Source organism: Choloepus didactylus, assembly GCF_015220235.1.
Source record: "Choloepus didactylus isolate mChoDid1 chromosome X unlocalized genomic scaffold, mChoDid1.pri SUPER_X_unloc1, whole genome shotgun sequence".
In the NCBI taxonomy this organism is placed as follows: Eukaryota; Metazoa; Chordata; class Mammalia; order Pilosa; family Megalonychidae; genus Choloepus; species Choloepus didactylus.
The window spans coordinates 2,759,505-2,772,670 of NW_023637621.1; the positions used below are offsets into that span (position 1 = coordinate 2,759,505).

Here is a 13,166-nt window from a genome sequence, read left to right on the forward strand (position 1 = left end):
AGGAACCAACAGGTACATAAGGTAATAATAAGAGTTGAGCAATTTTTTCACCTTTATGGGCAGTCCATGGAATAGAACAAGACATGACCACCTGAATTTCCCCAGTATCGTTAGAGTCAATGACTCCAGTGTGTACATGAACACCCTTAAGATTGAGAGAACTGCGTCCAAGCAAAAGACCCACCGTCCCTTTAGGTAAGGGGCCATAATAGCCAGTGGGGACCTTAACAGGATTATTGGGGAGAAGACATACCTCAGCGTTGGCAGTGAGGTCTACTGCTGCGCTCCCTTTCTGTGAGGGGCTGGGAGCCCGCCCCGATTGCCGTTTCCTGAAAGGGAGGTGCCGTTCTTATGAAAAGCAGATCGGCACTGGTTAGCCCAGTGTCGACCTTTTTGGCATTTTGGGCACATACCAGGCTGCTTTTGTGGAGATTTATTTTTAAAGTGACCGCATTCTTTTCTGGTATGACCCACTTTTCCACAGGAAAAGCATTTTCCTGGGAAATGAGAGCCAACTCTCAAATTAGCCATGGCTTGAGCCATCATTTCTGCTTTATAACTTTCAGTCCCAATATCTTGGCATAAACGAATATAGCCAGTAAGATCAGCTTTACCTTTAAATGGGGCAATGGCTCGTTGACAATCTTTATTAGCATTTTCATATGCTAGCAGCTGCAAAATAGTATCGGCAGCCTCTGAACTAGTAACCTGCCGGTGTATTGCCTCTTGGAGCCGGGCAATGAAATCTGGATACGATTCTTTTGGCCCTTGTAAACCTTTTGAAAGGATTGTGCAGCTTTACCCTTAGATTCAATTTTGTTCCAAGCTTGCAAACAACAACGGTGAATCTGCTCGATTGCCTGATCATTATAAACAGACTGATTTTCAACAGTGGAATTAGCTCCTTGGCCCAGTAATTGATCTAAATTTATATTTACTTTCTGTTGCCGATTATGTGCAGCCTGTCGTTCTGCATGCTCAGTCCACCAAGTCCTAAATTGTAGATATTCTCCTGGGCTAAGGACTGTACGGGCTAATGTGGTCCAATCTATGGGAATTAGACGAGAACCTTCAGCTAAACTTTGCAATATGCCAACTGAAAAAGGGGAATGAATCCCATACGTTTGTACAGCTTTTTCCAATTCTTTAAGAACTGCAAATGGGACATGCTCATGGAAGTAAGTATAAACCCCATCAGGATAATTAGCGTCTTGTCCAGGAGGCACTTCCTCACGAACCATAACAGGGAAGGCAACAGGACAACATATGGCCTCTAAATCTCCTTGCCGCCTGGCTTCTGCCAGACCCTGCTGTGTGCCAGAGAGGCGCGCAGGTTTAACTACCGGGGCACAGCTATGTGCAGGAAGGGGCGGCGGAGGAGGCGGGGGCCGTTCCTCCCAGCAAGGCGCAGAAGGAGGTTTGGGGCATTGACAAGAATAAAAAACTTGAGATTTTACTGGATCTTTTTTACCCTTATCATCATCAGAAAGAGGATTGGGACCAGTATTGTCATCAGACTCATATTCTTCCTCATCATCATCAGTTTTTAAAGTTTCAAGAACAGACTTAATTAAAGACCATGTAGACCAAATAGTAACGGGTAAATCAACTCCTTGCATATGTTTTTGTTTCAATTCCTTACCTACCCGCTCCCAGTCATGCAGTTCAAGGGAGCCAAGGGTAGGGAACCAAGAGCAGTATTTTTCAATAACCTGTAGCAATTCTAAGATTTGTGACTCCCCCACCTTGACACCGCTGGCCCGCAGCAGCTGCCGTAAGAGGGAAATATAGGAAACATATTTATTGTGTCCTTCAACATTACCCATTACCCTGCTTATAATGCTCGGGAGTCGTTCTACAATGGAACGCATACAAAAGACGGCCGTTACCTCCACCCGAGTTCCAGCGCCGCTGTACCTCCTTCGTTCAAGCGATTCTTCTGTCAGGAACCAGGTCCGGTTCTTGAGTCCCTGTTCGGGCGCCACTTATTGCTGACAGGGCGGCGCAGGAATGAGACACGGACACAAAGCTAAAAATTAAGGGAGCAGGGGGCCCACTTGCATCTCGTGCTAAGTGGACAACAATGCAGCCTTGCTCCAGCTAGTTATTTCAGAAGATCAGGTGTATATGCTAAAGGTGCTCAGGTGGGGGAGAGCACACCAGATACCTATATTTACATCAGGTGTATACAATCTAGGTTTACATCAGGTGAATACAATCTAGGTTTAAGACAATGGTAGTCATAAGACACACATCTTTACAGGGCGGGCCTGCATGGCATCTATGCAGGCCTACGGCTCAGCATTCCAAGCCACCACCCCAGATATGCCTCAGGCAACATGGAAGACTCAGTTCCCCACAAAGTTTCTCATGGCAGATTCTTTTAATAGCTTAGAGTTGTCCATTTGTACATTAGCACATTCTTTATGTTACCATAATGTCTAAGAGTGGGCTCAAATGAGAGCATAGATTGATGTACTTAGAATTCTAAGGCTGGCTGCTTCAATATTGCAATACCAGGCAAGGGTGAAGGGTTGTGCACTTCCATGATTTGTATTTCATGAAAGAAAGCAAAAGGTTTGAGGGTTAGTTATTTTTGTTCCAATAAATAATGCTCTTAGAGAGGTTTATTAAAAATAAATGACACTTTGAAGTCGGTGAGAGAGGGTAGAAGTAAACAGAAAATATTCATGAGTTGGGAAGCCGAGCGATGTCAAGGAAATAGCGAATGTGAGTCTTATTGGTATAAAAGTAGAGGTTAAAGTGAGCCCAAAAGATGGTATCTTCTAGTGAAAAAGGGAAAATGACAAATGCCAGTGGACTTGAAATGTTTACTTGTATAAATATAAACATGTAACCTACTTTTTGATTATTGCTTTTAGGTAGCTTTCTATTTCGTATCATAAAAATAAGTTCTCTACAGATACAAAATTTACACAGCAGCTATTGGCTAAGAAGAGCTTTCAGAGAAAAAAAAACTTTCCCCTTTAGCAAGTTGAGTAAAAGCTCACACATTTGTATTTATATGATAGCCTGAGGGATGTAGCAGGAAAAGACCAATATTTGCAAGTATATGCTTTAAAGATAACAGGCCCCCTTTCTACTGACAGCAAGTGCTTGTCCTAGCATCTCTAAGTGGTTGAAAGGCTTAAAAATGGTCTCTCAGATACCTAGTAACACACTCAAACTTTAGAATTTTTATCAGGTGAGTAATGATGATAAGTGAAACTTTCAAGGTTGTGCTAGAATCCTTTTCCTAAGATGAGCAGGTGATGGAGTCTGCTGGGGACAAATCACAACATGGGTTCATTTGCAATTTTTAATGGAGGGTGTCCCAGCAAATCAGGGAGCAGCTTCTGACATTAAAAAAAAAAAAAAAATTCCAGTGTACGGACTCCATGCACTTGGCTTCAAGGGATGTCTTTAAAACTTTTGTGCTTTACAACTGCCAGTACTTGAGGATGGTTTTTACGATGCATCTGCGACCGGCTGTTAAACATTAAGGTTTTATTAAGGTGGTGTCCTCTGTGACTCTCTTGATTTCATGAGATTTTAGGCTTGTTCCTCTTGGCTCATTCATGATGATGAAGCATTGGCGAGAAATGTTCAGGAAAATTAATACCCACTGTTCTGTATAATGGAATTCTCTCTTGAAGGTACGGTTTTTCTGAATTCTTGTTTATTTGGGATAAATTCTCAATGTATAATACCAACACAGTTAGAAGTTTGCTTTTGCTCACGGTACAACAACACCTCAAAAAAAAAAAGGATTAAAATTCATTGAGATCAATGTGACTCAATGAGTTAATAGGATTATCACATGTGAAAGAGGAAAAGCAAAATACAAATCACTATTCAACATCTGCTTTGTGCTGAGGAAGTTGCTGCTACAGCTATAAATATAACAGATGTTACCTCAGCTAATTCGTTGCATAATGGTAGTAACCGTTATTATTATTATTCTTGTTACCTTGTGTTGTGAAAAGTTGCTGTCTTTCACTTTCTATTCTCTTCTGTGGCAGTGCTAAGATTTGAATCCAGCACTACTTGGCACTGGAACTCCTTAATTATGATATGAGTCTTTATTATTTATAAGTAGGAACTTGACCCTTTTAGTTCCAGTAAGTAAAATAGCCACATCCTACTGTTTTCTGTGGTACTGTCTCCCTCAATATAGCAGTTTTAGTGCAGCATGCAATACTTTTTCTGTCATGACAATGAATGATTTCTGTACATGCATGCCATTCCACCAACATTTTCATTAAAACAACACAAGTCTTAGCTGTCTGACCAAAGAGAAGCTTCCAATCAGAGTGCTCAGGATCTGAATTTTCTGTGCATTTCAAAAAAAATCAGTAAAAAAAAAAGAATAGCACATTTTGTATCACATGTTTTGCAGAACCTACCAAAGGAGAGGTGGTGGGAAAATTGGTAAAAAGGTTTTTTCTCATCTCTCAAGTAAGTGTATGTTTGGAGTTAAATAGTCATCCCTGTCCTTGAAAGATATAAGCAAATTGCTTATTGGGTTGGGGAGAAAGAAAAACTGTCCACTATTTCATGAACTTGAGGATAAGACCTGTGATAGCCTTTCTATAGTGGCTTCTAATAAAAGGCATGTCCTTTTTTTTTTTTAAATTTAATTTTCATATAATCTAGTGAAGTTACAATCGTTTTCCCTGTTTAAAAAAATTTAGTGCATTCATGCTAATAGGAATTTATTTTTCTTTTTATTGTCTTGAACTTCCTAGAAACATGAGTGGATTTGAGGCAAGTAACTCAATGGAGATCACCATGGATTCCTTCTATTCATATTTCCTTTGAATTAAAAACAACTGATTTATCTATTTCACCCAGGTAATGACATTTTTTTGTGTTGCCTGTATTTTTGTTTTCTTTGATTATCAACTTGCAGACCCAGAGTAGTGAACAAGCAAGGCTGTTAAATTTTAGTTTATTACTCTGGGACTGACCTAATCCACAGGGATAGCATTGGGTGATTTTGAGCCCCAATACAGACTCACTATTTACTGTATCTGGATTGTTGACTTTCCAATGTATCATCACTCCATCTAAACGTATGGATATTGAACATCACCTTGCCTAAGAAACTGCAAATTGGCTGGAATAATGACAACCAGAGACAATTTTCTCCCTAATGTGTGTGTGTGTATGGTGTGGTAGGCTGGAGGAGTCTTTGAAACCATTCTGAATTATGGAATTTTAAACTGGTAGAAATTCCTAACTACACCTAGAAATAAGAAGGGTTTCAATATGTTACTGTAAGTGCATCCTTTGTGGGTAACTACAGATTTTCTTATTAGATACTGTATCTGTTAGCTTAGGCTATGTTAAGCTGCAGTAACAAATGTCCCTCACAACTCTCTGTCTTACAACAAAGGTTTACTTCTCACTCATGCTGTGCATCTACCATGGGTTGTCTCCAGATCTGTCCCTGTCCTCTTTCTTCCGGAATCCAGGCTAAAGAACAGTGTCTATTTCGGATGTTGCTGCTTTCGTGGAACAGAGAAAAAGGACTGTGGACAAGTTCCTGCTGGTTCTTAAATCTTCTCCCTCCAAGACAACCAAACAAGTCATAGACCCACTGTTATCTTCACTTGGGCAGTTATGAAACCCTCCCCTAAAGAGGGGCATCAAAACTCTCTTGTGCAAACCTGAGTTAACAAGACAGGGGATGTATCATCATATCAGCAGAAGGGGCGGTAAACAGTCTGAATGATGATTACCTCTACCACAAACCCCAAAATTGGTGCTTTATTTACAAAAGCATGTGTATCAAAAAGGTAATCCAGAAAACAACCCAACCCAAGTGCCCATCAACTGATGAACCGGTAAACAAAATGTGTCCCATCCATGCAATGGAATTTTATCCATCCATAAAAGGAATGAAGTTCTGATACATGCTACCAGATGGATGGACCTCGAAAACATTATGCTGAGTCAGATAAGCCAGGCACCAAATGACAGATATTCTATGATCCCACTTATGTGAAATATCTAGAATAAGCAAGTTTATAGAGAGTAAGTAGATTAGAAGTTTCCAGGGGCTGGGGATAATGGGGAGTTGTTGGTTATTGGGCTCAGATTTTCTCTTTGGGGTGATGGAAAAGTTTTAATCATGGATGGTGGTGATGGTTGTACAACATTGTAAATGTAATTAATTCCACTGAAATGTACACTTAAAAATGGCTAAAATGGGGAATTTTATTATATATATAAATAAGTATATATGTAATTATATATATTTGTATATATGCATATATATTTGTATATATATGTGTGTATGTGTATGTGTACACAAATAACCATAAAAATTTTTAAAAAGCAATGCTGAGATTCTTTTTAAAAAAACTAACACACTAGCTTTTTGGTGGTCTGGCATGGTGCTATTCAACCACAAAAGAAACAAGGAAAAATCACTATAGTTTAAAACTGGTTCTGGGGCTACGTGGGCTGGCCAGGTGGAAGGTGATTTTGAGTTTTTGGTCAGTTACTTCAGTCATCCTCCAAGCAGTTTCATACTTATCTCCTCTATCCAAGGAGAAGAGGCTGCCTCCTACAATTTTTTCTTTCCTCGCTGCTCCCCAGGCACCAGCAAACCTATTCAGTGGTTTAATATTTAATCTCATTTGTTTCCTTGGCATCACAAAGACTTGCATGCTCGATTTCAAGGTAAGACAAAGGAGGGGAGAAATTGCAAAAGAAAAAAATGTCTTCTCTTTGCTCTAATGATCCAAGTAATGTCCAAGGGCTTCTGCTTTGAACTGGTGGAGACCTAGACACAAAGTGTGATTCCCCTTGGATCCACGCTTACAATTTTATCAGATGATGAAGGATGAATTCGTAGCATTTGGATTCTGCCTAACAACCGAAACTAAGTACCTCTGGACTGAGGTTCATGCTAATTTATCAACACCAGAAAGCATTTGTCAAGTGCTTGCCAGCCAGTGGCCTTTGCACTCGAAGAATTTACTCTTTCAGACAGACAGCTCTGAAGCCCCAACAACATGCGGCAATTGATTGATCAATATATAAGAGGATAAACTAAATAATGCATTAGTGATGTCAAGAAGCAAAGGGATAAGGACCATTTAATTGTCAGAAGACGAGCTTATTGGGAATCCTTGGAGCTGTTTGTTTTGAAACAATGGAGTTCAGGGAGGCAAAACTCAGATTAAGATCTAATGCAGGTATTTGAAAGTAATAGAATGAGAGGAAGACAATAATGGATGAGGGAGCAGTATTGATTAAAAATAATTTCAAAAAGCCCTGTCGAACTGGCTACCTTTTCATAGACTACCAGTTTTAAATACATGGAACATAACAATAAAAAACGTGGAAAGAGAAGTAGAAGTCAAAATAAAACTATCATATTAAGTTAAATCCCAGAATTATTGTGAGCTAAATTAAGCAATATAGCCAGTGCTTGGAGCAGCTCCTGTGAATAGAAAGCACTCAATTAAATTGTTAGATATCAGTATTGTCCAACAGTTCCATGCTTTATGTCAAATTGTCAGTTACATGCAGGTAGAACTGCAGAAAGGCATATAGGAAAATGATATTGCTTAAAATTAGACATACTATTTGTTGTTTGAGCTTTTTCTGTGACAGTACTGGATGTTTGGTAAATCAGTTAAGATTTTACTTTGTGTTCTGAAATTTTGGGGTTTCAGTGGCCCATATTTCCCATTTTTAAAGTAGAAACAAAATGGATTTCATTTTTCCTCCCTGAAACTGCCTACACCTCATCCTGCAGGCTGGCACTCCAACCAGGCTCTTGTCTTCACTGCAGAAATATGCCACTCCTTGAAAACATAAAGACTGGGCCTTACTCATTTTTGGCAAAGAGTACAATCTTGTGCTATGAGCTGTCCCTTTTTTTTCTTTTAAATTCAGTTTTATTGAGATGTGTTCACATACCATACAACCATCCATGGTGTGCAATCAAATGTTCACGGTACCATCATATAGCTGGCATTCATCACCCCAATCTATTTTTGATCATTTTCCTTATACCAGAAAGAATCAGAATAAGAATAAAAATAAAAGTAAAAAAAGAACACCCAAATCATAGCCCCCATCCCATCCTATTTTTCATTTAGTTTTTGTCCCCATTTTTCTACTCATCCATCCATACACTGGATAAAAGAAGTGTGATCCACAAGGTTTTCACAATCACACTGTCACCCCTTGTAAGCTACATTATTATACAATCGTCTTCAAGAGTCAAGGTTACTGGGTTGGAGTTTGGTGGTTGCAGGTATTTACTTCTAGCTATTCCAATACCTTAAAACCTAAAAAGGGTTATCTATATAGTGCGTAAGAATGTCCACCAGAGTGACCTCTCTACTCCATTTGAAATCTCCCAGCCATTGAAGCTTTATTTCGTTTCATTTTGCTTCCCCCTTTCGGTCAAGAAGATGTTCTCAATCCCATGATGCCAGGTCCAGATTCATCCCCGGGAGTCATATCCTGCGTTGCCAGGGAGATTTACACCCCTGGGAGTCAGGTCCCACGTAGGGGGGAGGGCAGTGAGTTCACCCGCCAAGGTGGCTCAGTTAGAGAGAGAGGGGGCCACATCTGAGCAACAAAGAGGCACTCAGGGGAGACTCTTAGGCACAATTATAAGCAGGTTTAGCCTCTTCTTGCAGCAAGTTTCTAAGGGCAAGCCCCAAGACAGAGGGCTCGGCACATCAAGCCATCAGTTCCCAATGTTTGTAAGAACATCAGCAACAATCCAGGTGAGGAAGTCCAACACCTCTGCATTTTCCCCCAGCTCCTCAGGGAGGCCCTGCATATATATTTTTATTCTCTGTCCAAATTGCTTTGGGATGTGCTACTATTTCACCCTAACCTATACAAACCTACCAGGTCTCACTTCCTATTAAAAGTTTCATGTAATTATGGTATTTGAACAAGCTGTATGAGTTAAATTGTTTAAGAAATATAAATCTTGCATCAACTAAACGTCTCTTCCCTTGGTCTCACATGGAATTTGAAGTTTTAAAATGCAGTCAGGATTGTCTTTTACCCTTTGACCCAATTTGCCCTAGTCCTAACCAGATCTGCTTCATTCATATCTTTAGTTGAAGTCTGGAATTTTTTCCACTTTTTTGACAGTTGCTATATGTGCTAGTACTGACATTCATATCTGCCGAGTTCTAGCTCTGAGTTTCAGGTGTCACACAGATACCCAGAGTTCCAGGGATCAATCAGGTTATACACAAAGGGATCAGCTTCTCAGAATCTGGAGATAGCCATTACAATTCAGGAATAGATGTGACTGCTGTAAGAGCTCACAATCATAGGGATAATTACAAGATGTGTTGCGCTGATAATGAGCTGTCCCTTTTTATTAAAATGCTTCTAACTCGTGTATGTGTGTGGGGATTCTTGTAATGCATGTACGTTTCCCCCAGAATGAAGCTGTTGGTTTGCACTGCTTTGCATGCTTGCTTAACCAATTTCAGGGATGTGTGATTCCATGGGAAGCCTCTTGCCCACCTTAGTGTGTTGTTGAGAAGCAGCCTTAAAGTATCGGAAAGTCTGCTGTTGTGTTAGTGGAGGTCAGAGACTTGTCCAATCCATCATACGCGTCTACTCCATGAGTCCTCATGTGGCAGATTCGAGAGAAAGAGAAAAGAGAAATCACCATGGATTCTGGAATGGCTGTCGTTCTCCTTTCCTTAGTTGACCAGGGAGATTAGAAAGAATCTCCTTGCCCAGCCTCCACATGATAGTGTGTGTGTATGGGGAGTACCCCAGGGCTCTGTGTGTACCTCCCTTCTCACCACTAATATTCTCTCATCCCCTTTCCAGTCTTCCTGGAGAACTTTGGGGACACTCACATCGTACCCCTTATCCTTATTTGTTTCATCACCAGGAATAATCCAAGTCTCCCAACCACTCCATGAAGTTCTGCACATTTCCCCCAACTCTGACCCATTTCCCACCTCTTTCCACCACCTGAGACACTCCTGTGCCCTTTGGGAGTCATGTTTCTTAATAACAAGAACCTCGGTATTCCAAAACTCTTCTCCTAACTTTTATTTTCTTGTTGGATGGGAAGTTTGGCTTGCCCTGAGCTCAGCACAGCCTCCACCCCTGCAGCCCTCTCAAGGGGAGGCTGAATGATGTCAGGTATGTGTTTTTCTTGTGTCTTTTAAGACCATAATCTCCCCTTTCTGCTTTAAGCCTCTTTCCATCAGCTCTGAAGCTCATGCCATGAGACAACACTAGTCACCATTGCTTCTGGTTATAATCATCTGCAGAACCTGTGTCCTCTTCTCCACCTCTTTCTTTGGGGATTTTAGCTCCCGATTCACTGTCACTCCCTCCAATGTTCGTTGCCTGTCAAAATCCTAGGTGATTTCAATATCTGTGTAGATATGAGTTTTCCAACTTCAGCAGAAGATGTTGTGGGTTGTTGAGACTCTTGCTGAAATACTGATTCCTTTGGTGGGCTGATTGGTGAATGACTTCTGAAGACTACCTTTGTCCTAATACCCAGAAACTGTGAATATGTGACCTTCCATGGCAAAGGGGAGCTGGCAGGTGTGACGAAGCATCTTCAGATGGGGAGAGTATCCTGAATTATCCTCAGGGGCATCATGGAATCAAAAGGGTCCTTAGAAGGTAAAGAGGGAGGCAGAAGGGTCAAATTCTGAGAGAGAAGACATAAGGATGGTAGCAGAGTTCAGAGAGGAGAGAAGATGCTACACTACTGGCTTTGAAGATGTGGAAGAGGTCATCGGCCATGGAGTGCAGGCAGCCTCTGGAAGCCGCAGAAGGCAAGGAAACAGATTCTCCCCTACAGCCTCTGGAAGGAACCAGCCTTTCCAAAACTTTGACTTCAGCTCAGTGAGTCTGATTTTGGAATTCTGACCTCCAGAATTGTAAGAGGATAAATTGGCCTTGTTTAAGCCACCAACTTGGTGGCATTTGTGATAGCTGCAACAGGACACTTACACAATACCTTACACCTTTGTGGTGACCGGGTGGGGCTTGGGCCAGCTGGAGATGTCCCCTTTCTTTCCCCTGCTGCTGGGGCTGCTTCTGGCTTTATCTACACTGATGGTTTTCATGCTGCAAGTGTGTCCCATCATGCAAACATTCAGAAGGCTCACATGTAGGTGACTCTTCCAACTTTCTGCTTCTCTCTTCTTGCCTACATCTCAGCAGTGATTTTTTACCCCACCCCATATCTGCTACCCACCTCCATGGTCTATACCAGGAGTTGCAAAGTACAGCCCATGGCCCAAATATGATGTACTGTCTGTTTTTGAAAATAAAATTTCATTGGAACACAGCCACACCCATTCATATCTATGTTGTCTGTGGCTGCTTTCATGCTATGATGGCCGGGTTGAGTAGTTGCTGCAGAAAACCTATGACCTGCAAAGATTAAAATATTTATTACTTGGCCATTTACAGAAAGAAGTTTGCCAAACCCTGGTCTGTCTATGCCATAGACCTTTTCACCAACAGTAGCTATGACCCTTCTGTAATATCCGCATCCCACGTCTTAGCTACTATTTTCAGTCCTCTTTCCAGTCACCTTGACTATAATAACTTTTCAAATCCACGATGGCCTTCACTAATGATCTGACCTTCTTTTCATTACTTTTCACTCCAGTTTTATGCATTCATTCCCCCCCCCATCCATTTTATAATCCAGACTGGGGTCCATTATTGTAATGCCACCATTTGGGATAGCTTAATTCCCTAAAGTCCTATAGCCAGATGGACTCACCTTTTTATATCACGTTCATGAATTTGTCTGTTGCCTTCCTACTATGGATGCACTGTCCATTCTCCTCTCTAATGCCATTTTTCCCTAATCAAGGGCACCATTGCTGAACTTTCCCACTCTTTCCATCACCAGTGATCTTTCTCTCTGCTGGAGCACGACTTTGCAACTATGTTGCAGTCTGGGGAACACTTTCTTAGCATACATCCTTTGACTCATGCTCTCTCCCTTTCTCTTTCTCTGTTTTTTTTTTTTTCCTGTTTGTTCCTCGGCTCAGCTGTATCAGGTATCAAGTTCTTCCTTGATTACCCTCGAATACCACTCCCTGACCTCTCACCCTGTTTTATTTTTCTCCATCACTCTCTTTTCTCCCACCTCACTTTTTATGCATTTTCTTGTTCACATGTTTATTCTTGGTCTCTCCCCCTGCTCTAGAATGAAAGCTACATTTGGGACCCAGAATTGTCCTGATACATTGTTCCCCATGATTAATATGCATTCATTCAACAACTGAATCAATGGATCAATGGAGATGTCAATGTATTGAAGGTACTTCTTCTCTGTATTTTATGTTCCTTCAACCCTCCTTCTATCTCCATTCCATCACCAATTTATTGATGTTTTGTATTTACATTTGTATTTTGAATTTTTGTATTGTGTGTATCTTCCAATTTCTTTATGGAATTGTGTCATGTTTGGAGAAAATCACGAAGGAAAATAAAACTGGCTTGTGTTGAGGTTATCTTGGCTTAGATCAGGGTTAGCATTTCAAATGCAGTCTTGGCAGAATGATTAGCAAGGAAGGGATTTAATGGCATAAGGCAGGAGAGCATTTATTTAAACATGTGTGCCCTGGGGTTGGCTTGACCTCGGTTCAAACCACAGCTTTGCCACTTGTGAGTTGTGTGCTCAAGGACTCAACCTCTCCCTGTTTTTATCATTAAGTGTCTAATGGGGCAAATGATGTCCTCCACTTCGTAAGAATTTGTGATGATTCAGTAAAGGTATGCATGTAAAACCTTAAGCCCAGTGCCAGTAATACAGTAGATGTAGAGTGTTAAGTGGCAGGTATTATGTTAGCCATTATTTTTATTATTGTCATTGACAAACAGGGTTGAGGGATAACAGGTGGTTCGTGCAAGTCCTCATCAAATTAGAGTAAGACATGATAACTCACAAGACTGTCAATGGCAGCGTCTGCATCACAAATGACTGGTCGAGGACGTTTTATGTTTGCATTTCATTTATTTTTCATCTGCAGATGATTTGTCAAGATGGTGGAGGGACCCGTGAGGGTGGGATTCACAGGTGGGGAACCAGGCTAGTTGCAAAAAATCCCCCCCCCACCCATCCAGGTACTGAGAGGGCTCCACTGTTGCCCTGTGGTCGCAGACTTAAA

At 41.1% G+C, this 13,166-nt stretch overlaps 1 long non-coding RNA gene across 1 annotated transcript in view; it reads left to right on the forward strand.

Moving 5' to 3' along the window:
* The first annotated feature begins 4,719 nt into the window (after nt 1–4,719).
* Nucleotides 4,720–13,166, forward strand: part of LOC119525834 — a 34,366-nt gene continuing 25,919 nt past the window's right edge. Inside the window, exons 1-2 of the long non-coding RNA XR_005215029.1 lie at nt 4,720–4,854; nt 12,203–12,316. This is a non-coding gene — a long non-coding RNA (uncharacterized LOC119525834). The remainder of the gene's footprint in view (nt 4,855–12,202; nt 12,317–13,166) is intronic.